Source organism: Atractosteus spatula, chromosome 8 (assembly GCF_055471065.1).
Source record: "Atractosteus spatula isolate fAtrSpa1 chromosome 8, fAtrSpa1.hap1, whole genome shotgun sequence".
NCBI classification, from domain to species: Eukaryota; Metazoa; Chordata; class Actinopteri; order Semionotiformes; family Lepisosteidae; genus Atractosteus; species Atractosteus spatula.
The window spans coordinates 5992423-6007140 of NC_142713.1; the positions used below are offsets into that span (position 1 = coordinate 5992423).

The 14718-nt window shown below is 37.6% G+C and overlaps 1 long non-coding RNA gene across 1 annotated transcript in view; it reads right to left on the bottom strand.

Moving 5' to 3' along the window:
- The window catches only part of LOC148829106 (uncharacterized), a 43021-nt gene that overhangs the window by 22332 nt on the left and 5971 nt on the right, over nt 1–14718 (bottom strand). Inside the window, exon 2 of the long non-coding RNA XR_016091483.1 lies at nt 9293–9349. This is a non-coding gene — a long non-coding RNA (uncharacterized LOC148829106). The remainder of the gene's footprint in view (nt 1–9292; nt 9350–14718) is intronic.

Consider the following 14718-nt stretch of genomic DNA (forward strand, 5'->3'; position numbering starts at 1 on the left):
TATATTTTGTGGAAATGATACACATCATGGAAATGATTTCTGAAACTAAAACCTGAGTAAACAGTAAAAAAAAAATCAAACAGTTGGCTCAATTAAGAGTTCAATATGTTTAACTAATCAACAGCTCAACTGCAACAAAAACCACGAGACATAGGATTACCTCAGGTCCAGAATTGGGAAACACTGCCTGCTAAAAGTTTCTAGTCTAAGCACTGACCAGATCTTGCCTAACTTTTTATTTGTTCAGGCTGGAAAGCTTTAACACTCCTGCGTCCATAGTACTCCAGCAGTTTTCTGCAGCTTCAGTGAAAAAAATTATTCTGCCTTCACGCTTAATTCTGAGAAATGTTCCTGAGCAGAACATTTAATTATTTTCTGTGATGCCCGATGCATATAGAAAGTGCAAGGAGGATAACAAGAAGTCTATGATATTAAAAAAAAAATCACTTTTACTTCAGTCATTCTGACAATTGACACAGCACTGATTTGTCTTACTTTTGTATGTAGGTTATCTACACCAACTATATAATAAACAAATACAACGTCACATACAAAACAAATCACTCAAAGATTTTACACGTACAAATTTAAAGGGCAGTAAACTAGAGTTTGAATTTCTTATCAAAATCCATTTTTAAATAGTAATTTTCTCCCTAGATGTCAATGAAACTAAAAAAAAAACATCGTGCTAAACAAGGTACTGTTTCCTTATGTCACCCTGAACTTGATTTTGGAAACTCTGGGCGTCCTCTCACAATTCACCAAGGCCGAAGCGTCAAAGCAGATTTACATGAATCTCCACACTGGGAAAACATTTAAAAATGCAACTTAACGAGAAAATAATCCCATTCTGCACTGCACTGTACAATGTGTAGTGTGTGCCTATGTCACAATTTTGTTCGTTAATACCGAATACCAAAAGGGGTGGCACAGTAGCAGAGCGGTTAGTGTTGCCCTCTTGTGGCACTGGGGTCCTGGGTTCAATGCTGGACCTGGAGTACTGTCTATGTGGAGTTTGCATGTTCTCACCATGGTTGAGTGAGTTTCCTCCGGGTGCTCCGGTTTCCTCTCACAGTCCAAAGACATGCGGGTAGGTTAATCGCCTTCTGGGAAAAACTGGCCCTGGTGTGAGTGTGCGCACATCTGTGTCTGTGTGTCTGCCCTTCGATAGACTGGCATCCCATCCAGGGTGTACACCTTGTGCCCATTGCATGATGGGATAGGCTCTGGCTCCCCCGCACCCCTGAATTACAGTAGATTCAGAGATTAGGACGTAGATGAATAGAAGACAACCAGGCAACTCATGGTGTGATTACTTGACAGAGCGTCTTCTCTTAATGTTCATGTGCTAGCATTAGGCAGCTATGTGCTCTAGCAGACATTTTAGTTGAGGATAAAAAGATTAAATAAAGAACACTAAACTGGTCTCTGGGCAGGTGGATTACACATTATTTCACAGAGACCGTGAGTTGTAATTCAAGGCTTGGTACACTTGTACCTTTTTATTTTTTTTAACAATCAGCATATATAGCTATAGCTATATACTATATACTATAGCTCTGTTTTGTAAGTGACAGAAAATCATATTTCTAAATGAGAAACCCACTGTGCTGAACTATCCACAACACAAGGTTCTGTAGCTCTGCGGTAGACATGCTACTGTCTTTTTATGGTTTGAACATAAAGGACTGAAGCATCCTCAGTTCAGACATAAAGGGATATCTCATGACAATTTAGGGGCTGTTTTCTCTAGTGACACTACAGTACGAACCGGAACTGGAACAGAAAATGCTTAAAGAAATTATTTGGGATATCCCTACAGTAGTAAACAGTACACAGAAAATCTGATTTTTCCTATATTTAAAAAAACAGCTTGATTCCTCCCCAGCATCACATCATCTTATTCTCCTGTTTGTTAAAAGCAGTATACTGTATTTTGCCGTGGAAAAATACGAATGAACCACTTCTCTACACTGAATGAGATCATTCCTAATAATAACAACAATAAAAAGGCACCTACAAACAGAAAGAGTCAAATTGTCAAGTAGGATTATTATGAACAATGCTATTATTGCAATTCATTTAGGCAATCATGTAATCACTTACTTTTCTGGTTTCTTATCCGAGTACAGATGCCTCTCTCTATGAAGTTGTGTCACAAAACAGGTTAGCAGATACAGTGGGTGACGAAAAGTCCAAACGTTGCATAAGGAAGAGCTATGATACACTACTCATAAACACAGCTTAAAAACTGCTGCTGGCATTTACTGTACGGCTAATCCAAAATCTTTAAGTATAAAGCAATAATATAGTCTAAAAAGGAGTGTCACTAAAACAAAGGTACTGTAGTTCTGGCCAAAGTATCCATGGGCTCATTTAGTCACAAAGGCTAAGGAGAATTCTTGGCTAGTGGAGGCCACACAACTCAAAGTTTTATAAAGCTGGACAACATATTTCTGCCATACAATTGCACTTTCACCTGTCTTTAATACAACAAAAGAATTCCCACCTCTCTCTGCTCGTATGTTCTGGGCTCTATGTTCAAAGCAATCCAAACCGATTCCCAGGTGACAGAACTGATCGGGTGTCAAAAAGGTCACTTAAAGTTTTGTCTTTCGCTAAAGAACCTTTCTTTATTTGAGGATGGTGTTAGGGTATCAGCTGAAATGTCACAGTTGAACTATTTTCATTTATGACACTGACACGTTCCCAGTTAATTCAAGAGGACGGTGGGCAGGGGGGAGAGATTATAAGGTGGTCATGCACAACCACAGGCTAAAACATTGCTTTAGCACAGGAAAAAAAAAACACATACTGTACTGTAACTCAAGTAGTGCAACATTCCTACTAATGTATTGAAATACACATGACTGCTTCTCCAATCCAGGGTCACAGTGGACCAGAAGAGCATTGTGCGTAAGGCAGAATACACCCTGGACAGGACACCAGTCCATTACAGGACACACACTGACAGACACATACACACTCACACCAGGGCCAGTTTTACAGAAGCCAGTTTACCTACCAGCATGTCTTTGGACTGTGGGAGGAAATAGAGCACCTGGAGGAAACCCACACCAACATGATGAGAACATGCAAACTCCACACAGACAGCACCCCAGGGCCCCAGAGTTGCGAGGTACAGTAGCAATGTTCACCGCTCCACCACCCTGCCATAAGTCTGAGTCATAAGTTCATCTAACGTATACAACCGCTGGCTTGCATATGGATTTGTTCTCAGGTGCCTTTGGACATCTGAAGTTCAAAGGTCCACGGATATGCGTCTCCCTCACCAAAGTTACCTCCCCAAAACTGACTAAATTAAGATGAGAAAAAAGGGGGACAGCGAGAAAATTTTGTTCTCAACCTTAGTTCCATCTCTATCCTCAAAACTCTGAAGGAACTGCACTCACATGGAGCATAGCAATACTTATCACTTCTCTACAACTCAGGGTATGTTGTGTCATTATCAAGGGGTATTAAATAATATTTTTATATTGCGTATACAGTGAAGCAACACATGGGATATAAACGCCCAGTTTTCCTTTAGCCACGAATACTCTTTTATATGGGTTTTCAGGGTTGCTGCATTGAAAAGTCCCCATTGCAACACATCAAAACTTGTTGTATGATAGTAACCATCAATGAACAATGAAATATTGTCTTTCATATGGAAAGGTGAATTAAAAAAAAGCATCACTCAAAGCATGGAGACTATCCAAATCACGCTGCACTGCAAGTAAACTCATTAAGGGTTTGTTTGTTGAAACAGGTTTAAACAATATATTGTTTTTTTGTTTTAAATAATTTTTCTGGCTCATACATGCTCATTTCCAGCATATTGAAAAAGAAACTACCACCAAAACACAGTCACATACCGTGATCATCATATCTGTACTTCTAAGTTGTTTTATTAAGGGTCTTCTAAAGAATAACACTCAGATAATAAAGATGCACATCAGCTCAGGGTAGGTGGTGATAAGGACAACTTGGATATAAAGGCTATCGCTGCTTTTGTGTTTCACTACACAGGGATGATACATTTATTTCTTGTGGGTGCAAATACCAGTCTGTAAAGTGAGTTTATATTCTTACTCCTCCAAAACATTTACCTAATTCTATACTTCACAAGAGTATCACGAACAAAAACCAACTGACGATACCCTGCAGTATACAGTAACCTATTTTGGAAGATAAGGGGATATACTGGGTAATGTGATTTACTTAAGCTTCTGTCAGCACTTTTTCTGTAGTACATAGTTACTGTTTGGACTGTGATATACCTGAAAACTGTTTCTTTTAACATAACATGGGTGGACTGCAGACTTATGGCTTTGTCCATAAAATATGCATGAGCACGCTGTTGTGTGTCCTAGGAAAAGGCAGAACCATTGGGTTTTAACCCAGCCAGATTCTGTATGTGCAATGTGTGGTTCCAGACTAAACAGGAGTCTGTTCCAAGCAAGTTGTGTTTATTTGGTCAGACTGTGTTCCGTGAGATGGTTAAAAATTCAATTTGTCTAAAAATGTGTTAACTGAAGGGAAGGGTTTGTTTTTTTTAATAAAGGTGTTCCTTTAGATTGCAAAGTAACACTATCTGCTCTTGTGCCAATTCCAACAGGAGCCCTTGATTTTATCTAGTATAGAGTCTGGGAATATAAATCATATATAAATTAGTGGATCGCAGATGTCTTTTTCAGCAGATAAAGTAATTTGTTTGATGCTACACTGTTGGAACTCCTATAAAAACTACATTAGAGTAAATGCAACTGTCTGCTGAATACTCAATAAAGCTGTGTGCCGGCTGTGCACACTGTTCAAATAGCAAAGGAAAGTCTTCAACTTGATATCACCCTGCCAAACTTCTAGTAAACTACCCCACCCTGAAGTCTGATGCTCTCAGCTGCTCAGTACCCCTAGTATTGACAGTGCTGAAATGAAAGAGAGAAGAAAATCAGACTGCTACTGGATGTTATATTAGTAGACCAGTAGATGGCGCCATTCCCTCTAGACCAGGCATTCCAAACCAATGACCTCCTACAGCAACAGATATGACAGTGTGGTGTCGACGTCCTAACGACTTGTAACCTTTAAAAGACGCAAGGGCACTCCAAGTACCCCCTCTGTGGCACGGTCAAATCCCACTTTGGGCATTCACAATCTGACCAGCGCCCAACGTCTCCCCGTGTAATTTAACGGGTCTCACCTAGAAGACTTAAAAAAATGGACAGTGGTAAACTAGGAACATTCCAAGGGTCATGCTGACAGACATATTTATTCAGTGTGGTTCTTCGTTAGGAAAATACTAGCAAGAAAAAACAGAGCAAACACTATATAATTAAAGACAAAAAATCCAATACTTTCAGTAGAACAGAATCTTTCCTATTAAAGCTTCTTCTGTCTTTCACTGCGATTCCTCACAGGTCATACATGACCTACTGTACCTACTCACTGTTATGGAACCCCAAATGTAAAATGCTGTTTGAATTTAGTGAATCTGGTGGCCAATTATCCAATATTATGGACAAGCGAAGCTGAGTCTCTCTTCTCCGGGTGGAAAAGACAATAAATGTTAACCAACACAATCTTGCCTGTCACAGCTGCTGCACGGCGATCGCCCTGATAGTTTTGCTCATTATTTTAAGCTTGGCTTGCATTAAACTTAAAAAAAATAAATACATCGTTGGAAAGGCAGTTTCTATTACTTTCCTCAGCTCCCAAAAAGGAAAAAACTCAATCTCTTGCCATCCTCAATCACTTCACACACGGAAGTACACCAGCACACTCTTACTGTACATTCTGTTCGGGCTGAAAAGTTCAAAATAAGCCTCTGTAGTTCTGATGAGGAGGGAGAGGGGTTGGGATTAGGACAGTCCTGTACGCTGAGGAACGGTTTTAAATATAAAATCAGTTTATCTTGGTTTCACTTCAGATTTCTACAATTCATCACACCTTAAAAGCCCTGCTTTAACACACTGATTGTAAGGGGGAAAAAAAAAGAATAGCTATAGCAGTCTTGGGAGGAACAGGGACATAAAAAACTCCAAAATTCCACGTCTAACCTGCACATGCTTTTCAGCTCCATAAAAGCAGATCCCTCTGCTGCTATTCAAGTATTTTAATGAACGAAAATACCTCAAAAGCGAAAGATGACACAGCTGATAATCCCCAAAACGTTTACAAGTGAGACGTTCTTAAAATCACAGTGATCAGCAGCTTCTGAGTTATTGATTCCACATGTGGCTCTGTCAGGTTTCTTCTGGGATATTGTGCACATGGTTTGGTTTATCTCGACTTTGACCAAATCCTGAATGGAATAAACGAACCTAAAGTAGCAGTAAAACCAAACGACCACAGTGGCCACTGTTTTTCGGGTTACATGTAGGATGAAAATGGATTTCCCAAGTTTAGGTTTCATTGTTTATTTGCACAACAACATTTCAATTTCTAACCACTAGTATTATTAATACATATTTGATCTCCGTAAAAATATACAATAACACTACAAAAAAATTGTATGCCCCACAAAGATATATTACTCTTTTTGTGTCTGGCAATGGAAGCCAAACATTAGCAGAAATAGAGTATGAAATGATCGCTTTTAATAATACTATAAAATTATTTAAAACAGGTCTGTAAAGTTTGAAAAAAAATACCTGTATGCATATCTTAAGACCCAAAACATTTTTTCTAATATTTCTCGCTATTTTTTTCATTCAAAGTTTTTCCAGCCCTGTTCTTTACAAATCTGTGGATATGAGGATATTTTCAGTTAATCTACAATTAGGTAGAATCAGCTCATCAATCTACAAATCTTTGTCCAAAAATAAACACACACGAATTTCAGCAATGTTAAAAAATTTCAATATTTCAATATATAAAATAACCAATAATAAAAAATAGTTGCGCTTAATCCTACTTTTAATCACTCACCATTGTGCAGAAATTGTGTGTTTAACCACATTTTTGTGTAATGTAGTACTTTTAAGGATTTATGTTTTCTGAGTAGTAATGCTATTTCAATATGGGACATGTTTTTTAAACATGTAAATGCAACTCTAAATGCAACTCAATGTTGTATAATTATAAAACATTTTAAAGTGCTAAAGTACCCAAGACCTGGATTTTGTGTTTCAAATACTATTTCAAATCTGTTTCACCATCTAAGACAACTTCAGACTTTGGTCTTCGGGTTTGTCACATATAATGAAAATAACAACAACAAAAAAATTAATTACCTTTATCATTCTGATAAGTTGGAAATCAAGTATTTCTTCATATAAGTGTGATCAGAAAAACTAAATAAAAAAGTTTATATCACTGTCATTGCACATACTGTAACAAAAATGAAAACACTAACAAATATTATATACTGAGTATATACTGCATATAAGGGAAACCAATCTAATTGTCTGCTTCTATCTGCACCCTTTTTTTTTGGAGGAAGAAAATACTTTTAAAGCCAGCCTCTGGGATCATGAAACAAATCAGTTCTACAAATATAATTTAAAGCCTTTTGGAAACTGAAATATTTTATCTTGGGCACTTCTTGTTCCTTCATTAATGGTTATTTTTTATAGATGATAATTTTCTCTTTTGGGAGGGCGGTATGGTGAGCATTGCTGCCTCTCAGCACAGGAGCCCTGGGTTCCATTCCAGACCTGGGGTGATGTCTGTGTGGAGTTTGCATGTTCTCCCAGTGTTTGCATGGGTTTACATGGATGCTCCGGTTTCCTCCCACAGTCCAAAAACCTACTGGTAGGTTAATTAGTTTTCTGGGAAAAACTGGCCCTGGTGTTTGCGTCTGTGACTGTTTGTGCCCTGTGATGGACTGGCATCCCATCCAGGGTGTATCCTGCCTAGTGCCTGTTGCCTGGTGGGATCAGCATGGCTCTTCCACGACCCCTAATTGGATAAAGCTGTTAGAAAATGGATGGATGGATGGTTTGTTTCTGCCAAAACAAAGGCCCTTTATTTGTATTAAAGCAAAGCCATGCGACAGGCGAGCCTGCAGTCTGTGTGGGGGTTTGTCTTCTGCGCCACCCATACAACTCAAGAAACAAAGGAATACAGAGTTGAAAGGTCAGAAAGAACGTTGCTCGTAGATAGTTATGGTCAGGAGTGCTTGCAATAAAATAAACAACAATGAGGAAGGCCTAGACCAAAAAAAAGTATACCAACTCCTCCTTTTACAAATGTTCCTCACAAGTCATTTTTCAGGTGAAAATTAATGGAAACAAAATTGTTTTCGCATACATAATAACTAGCGATAGGAGACCCAAGATAGTACATATATTAATAATAGTAAAGGAAAGTTAGGACAGAGCACATACTAAAGAATGGATTAATTACCATAAACAGTACTAATTTAAATACAATTTAAATATTTAAAAATGTATATTAATAAAAAGGATCCAAATTGTCAAAGAGGCTGTGTTGTGTCAGAGTCTGAGAGATAATTCACAAAAAACGGTGAAAGTTCTGAGGGGGCCACAGCACACAACCGTGCAGTACAAAAACTGCAAGTGCTTGTACAAAGGATAGTGGGAAGGGTTGGCAACACACGTACAACTTCATGTGCTTTCGTTTGCAGCAAAAACTCATGACTCAAACCAAGGAAAAAAAGAGCGTTCATTTTTTAAAACGGCTTAATGAAAATCTGTTAATCAACATTCAGAATGCAAAGAGTCAACAGAGTGAATGAATTAGTGTAGTGGAAGGGCTACCATCTTAACACGAAAACAATTACTTTAAAAAGGAAAAAAATCCTGTACAAAAAGCTTCAAAAGTTGCAGTGTTGATGCCGATGTGATCAAATGAAAAAAAAGATAAACATCAATTTTAAAAAAACACAATATAAAACAGCCCTGGGATATTTTTTAAATGAAAAGAACTGCAAAGGCTGTGAATAATCCCTTATAAAGAAAGGATCTGAAAAATCAAAATGAACCTGTTTAACAGCAGTTGACATCCTACACATTGACTGGCAGGAGGACAGTTGTTTTGTAAGGTTTTTACAGTAACAAAGGATTCACCAGAGTCAGACACTCAACCCAATTTAAGACTGAATTGGGAACAGAAATTAATGAGTTACAGGACTTTTAACATTTTCTGTATTTCTTATTGCACTTTACAAGAAAATTTAGAACGCTCATTCACCGCCTCTCGAGTGCAGACTTCCTAACACTGCAACATACTTTCATACTTGGGCCCGGCTCAAAAAACGTTTAGCCTCTGAACCTAACTGCTCACTTGTCAAATATCAAGAGATGAAAGGAGAATTGTTCTGTACCTTCATCAACGTCCAGTGCAGCACAAGAGATTCCTTTAGGAATAATTGTAAATCCACCTGAAAAACAACAAAAAGGCAAATGTATTTATTTGCAAAAAGGCAAATTTAACACCTGGAGTGTGTGTGTATATATATACACTGGCACAATAAGACAGCAGTTCTGAACTGTGCAAATTATGAATCTTAAACATATAAAAGGCATGAAAAATCACATGAGTCATCACAAAAGTCACAAAAAATATATATTTTTTTTAGCAAAATGATTATAATGCACGGACAAAATCTGCACAATCACATTACATTGTTCACCTTTGGTTTCAATTACGGTCCGCAATTGTTATTTTGTCGTTCGGTCCACAAAGTGTTGGAACAAAAATCACACTGTGCCAGGATGGAAAATGTTGGAAAGGTTTAAACTAAGAACACCAATTTCTCTGAAGGTCTGTTTGTTTGGCATCACGATGTTGATGTATTTTAAGCTGACGTTTCATTTTTGGGCTATTCTGTCAGTCCTTGGTGGACAGAAAGGTCAGCTATCTTAGGTCAACCAATTGTGCTCATCTTTCTTCATCGTTGTTTTTCGTAGTCTCGCAAACCTGTCTAGAGTCCTGCAGGTATTTTGCGAACCCAAATTATGGTGCCCTCTCAGACCACAATGACACTACAGAATATATATTAACTACAACTGATAGATACAACTGATAGACATATAATATTTATGAGCAATCTGGAACGTCTTTTTCCAGAAGACATCTTGCTTCATGTACAGTACACAGGCTCAAGGGTCCTGTGAGTCACTTAAGAATTGAAACTCCGGCACTCCTTTAAAAAATGTACTGGTTAACAGTATGGTATCTTGAGTATGGCATCCAGTGTACTTCTGAACTGAAAACACAACCAGTGCCCTCAGAAATATACTTCTCAGTACAAGAACATTACATTGTAACACGTTTTTGCCCTGTGAGTGGAAGTCATTTTTAATTCTATGCAAAGCTGAGGCATTAGGCTGATCTATTGATACACTGCTTTGTTCGATCTCTGTCCACAGTCAGAACTGCGTATACCAGCCTTTTCTGTGTAAAGGTTTTAAACCAGGAGGGTTAGGAGTAAGAACAGAGATTTCACTTTGACTTAATGGCTGCCTAGAATTAGAATACATCTGTTAGAATTACTGTGTGAGTAAAATCATGTAATTTAGTCAATTTTATTATGTACTAGCAGCCCTGCACTTCACAAGTGCCATGGCTATATTTACATCCGTTCATGGTGTCAATTAACTGTCTTTTGGGAGAAACCCATTGAACGATAGTGGAAAAAACAAACAAACCTTGCCACAGCTTAAATTCGAAATCGTATTTTTGTTTCTTTTTTGGTCTGCCCAAAAGGAGAAATGTAATTCGAACCTCTGGGTTTTTCGTTAACTGAAGCTACTCGGCCACGTTGTCGAAACCAATAGCACCCATCCATTTTCGAACTGCTTTGTCCCATTCAGGGTCATGAGGGAGCCGGCAAGCAACGGGCACAAGTCAGGGTACACCCTGGATGAGACGCCAGTCCATCACAGGGCGCACACAGACACAAACACACACTCACACCGTTTTCTCAGAAGCTACTTAACACAAAAGCATGTCTTGGACTGTGGGAGGATACTGGAGCACTAACCAGGGAAGAGCATGCAAACTCCACACAAATACCACCCCAGGAATTGAACCCCGGGTCCCAGGGATCTGAGGGGCAGTACTGCCAACCACTGTGCCACCATGTTGCCTGAGGCCAAAACCATCGCATCTGTTTTATAAATGGCAAGAATGAGATCTTCCGATCATTTAGCTACTAAAAACAAAGCCAGCTTATTGGACTAAATGGCCACCTCATGTTCATAAAATTATGTTCTTAACTATTACACAGTACTTCAAAGATTCCTTCTAACCCAATATGGATTTTTGGTCTTATTTCACACTCTTTCAGACAATACACTGAATGCATATTTGGCTGCTTGTGGTGATTCATGACACTACATACTGTTTGAGTAGAACGTACAAATTCAAGAGCTGACAGATGTTAATTGGTCATTAACACCTGTGCTATACAAACATAGGGTGCTCCTATCCTACACCGACACTCTTATGCTTCTCAAAGCCATAATGCTGTGCATCTAGAAATATATGTGTGTTTCCGTCATTGTATGGCTTTAGAAACTGTTATGCAGTATAAACAGAATTGTTTGTGCTTGTTGTAATAGGCGTCTTATTTGTAGAATACAGCTGATTCTGGAATAAACTGATACACTGCCTTTTTCGAAGCAACAATCAGATAAAATTGGCTAGTGATTTGTTCTACTGTTGATCACCCCTTATGTAACTAATGCACAGTGATAGAATTATAAAACTTCTTACACCGCGGTATTTTATCTAAGGATATGGAGTTTTAAGTCATTTCACATGCCTTGTTGTGCACAGTAGAAGCAGATGGACTACTTATCTCGACACTGACAAATCTTCAAGTCAGACATTGTTCTCCCTTGCACTGTTCAAATATAAAGAAATGTCATTTTTATTTTACTGTGACAAATGGCAAAAACCTCACCCATCAAATACCATGGCCAGGGCTATTTAGAAAAGGAGCCGGCGCAGGTCCTCAAACATTTGGAAATGAGAAGCGACCAGCCATTTTACTACCAAGCAAAACTTAAGAGGCCAGTTTGTTCACAACCTTTATTCTATCCCTCAAATTCCTTTTCCAGTATATTCGCCCATTAGCAAATTCCCTTGTAATTTAATAAAAATACACCCCAACTGTACTAGGCACGAGAAAGTTAAATAACAGTACTGCAACAGAGCAAGGCCTCAGGCCAGAAGCAGGAGAAAATTGATGGACTTAAAATGGAAGACCAGGTGAAAACACTTGGACTGTTCATCACATAGGAAGCGGTTGTTAAAGATCCCAGCACAAAGTCTTCCACTGTTCAACTGTGTCTGCAAATACAGCAAACAAACAAAATGCTGATTTTGTTCCGTGTGACGAATCAACTGGTTGCAAAGCTGTCCTTTCGTTGAAATGGAGGCTCCGGGCTCATTTCGGTGCGCGGCGGGGCTGTACAGAACTAATCCCGGACCAGTGTAAAAAGACTCCAGACAGAGGCCGGACCCTGGGCTGTGCAAATACTATCAAAATCTGCATTAGAAATAGCCTCAAGAGCTCCTGTGGTCCATGCTATTTGCTATGCTGAGATGAAAAGCAATCAGCCATGATCAGTCTAGTCTGGCATTTTTAGTGCTGGTCGGTATAGACAAATTCCAGTTTATATAGGAAATAAATAATCAAAAACGTAAGGCATGTTACCATCGCAGTGTTAAGTGAAAATGTAAACGGGTATCAGTTACAGTTATCAACTGTTAAATATTTCCATTTGTTTATCTCTCATTTAAAGCTGAAAGCTAGTTAACAGAGGTCACTTCATCAAATTGCTGCCTTGTAGAAGCAGCACGACAGCTACTGCTAACAATAAACATCGAGACTTTTGTTTAAGCAAAACTTTAACATGCTTAAAAAATGTAATACTGTTTAATAGTAATTCTGTTGTGAGTGGCTCTTAACTATTTAAAACTTGAAATTAAAAAAAAGTTTATTTTTAAATAACAATGTTATTCTGATGACTGTTACAGTAGTACAGTATTAGTCTTTTACCAAAGCAAATGACCAGATTCTTCTTACCTCCTGATTACAAAAATATTTTAAGATTGTATGGTAAAATAATAAAAGCCATGTTCGATTGGTTCCTTGTTCAGTACTTTCAAACCAACATTTTTTTTAAATATATATATTTAAATGGAACTGAGAGTGTTCAGATGTTGCTTGTAATTTCTGTGTGATCATTCTAAATGACAGATCGCAGTCTGAAAAAAAACCTCACCTGCTGTTCACCAGTTGTTTGAACTACTGATTGACTTGTTTCGTTTTAAAATAACCTTTGAAACATTTCCACAGAATTGTAGCTACAGAATACAACTACAGGGCCTTATGCTAGGAAACCCAGTTGAGTTCACCCTGTTTGCAATACATACTTTACATAGGTATTGAAACCATCAAACACTCATGAAATATTACGAATGCCACAAAGTCACATTTAAAAATGCTAAGATTCTGGGTAATGTAGTTACGAAACCATTTTAAATCCCTCCTTGATGTTAAAGAAGACAGACTTGTCTTGCATCAGGCCTGTTTAATTGGACAAAACCCACAGGCAGGACACAATATTTGAGCACGGACATGATCACTTAACATGAAACGAATTTCTATACATGCACTGCTACAACATGCAGGAACAGCACAAATAAAAATTGGGGGGAAAATAAAGGTGTTTACCACATTTTATTAAAATTCTATTAATTAGCAACTGCACCAAAGCCAAAATGAAAAGTCCAGATGAATCCTGGAACTCTTACAAATTGCCTTAAATCTTAAATTAATATAAACCTAAAGGCACAACATAATTCTCTGTATTACTAAACCAAGTCTAAAGCACTTTACTTTAGGGAACAACTCCCGATTAAAAGAAATTAAAATCATGGAGGTTAAGGATATAAGCTATATGACCATTTATTTTTGAAAAATCAAACCTCAGGAAAAAAACAACTATTCAACAGTATACTAGGGTTTCAATAAACTCAATAAATTAGCAACTAATTTGGGATGCCAATATATTAGATCATATTGTGTAAAACATTGCCCAATTCATCACATTTATTCATATACAAATATTGTCTATTGTCATTAATATATCAAAAGTCAGATAAGTACTATTATTTAAAAGACAAATATTTTTTTTATTAAAAGCAATACAGAATTTAAAAAATACTAATGGTGGGTTAACCACAGAAAGGGGGTAATTGAATGTAATAGAGAGATACAGTAACCGTCTGAATTCATGTATAATCCTTTCCATGACAAAAACTGTTGACTTATCATTTAGTCCACAAATGGTAATCTGACTTCAACTGAAACTGCAATGCAGATACATTGTTTTCCTTCCTGGCCTCTTTAAGTATTTGTGTTTACTGCCTTAATACCGGGCACTAAATATACTGTACAATATTTCTACTGATGTATTTCGTTCAGTATCTTGCTATAACTGTTAACAATGATAACACTTTTAAAAGCCCTGTTCCTGTCCTGAGTCTGATCAAATAAAAAGGAAATATTTCTTTAGAAAAATGTTTTTAAGCCCTGTTTAAAGAATTAAAAATAATAACATGCCAGAAAGATCTATTTTTCATGTTAAAGCAGAGCTCCATTGTAATGTTTCAGCTCAGTGTGTGACAAGTTAAACCATTCACACAGACACACACTCGTACAGTATATATGAAAACAGAAAAAAAAAGTTTCTTGCTATACTTTCCAGGAAAGTTACGAAGAAAGTCATCTAC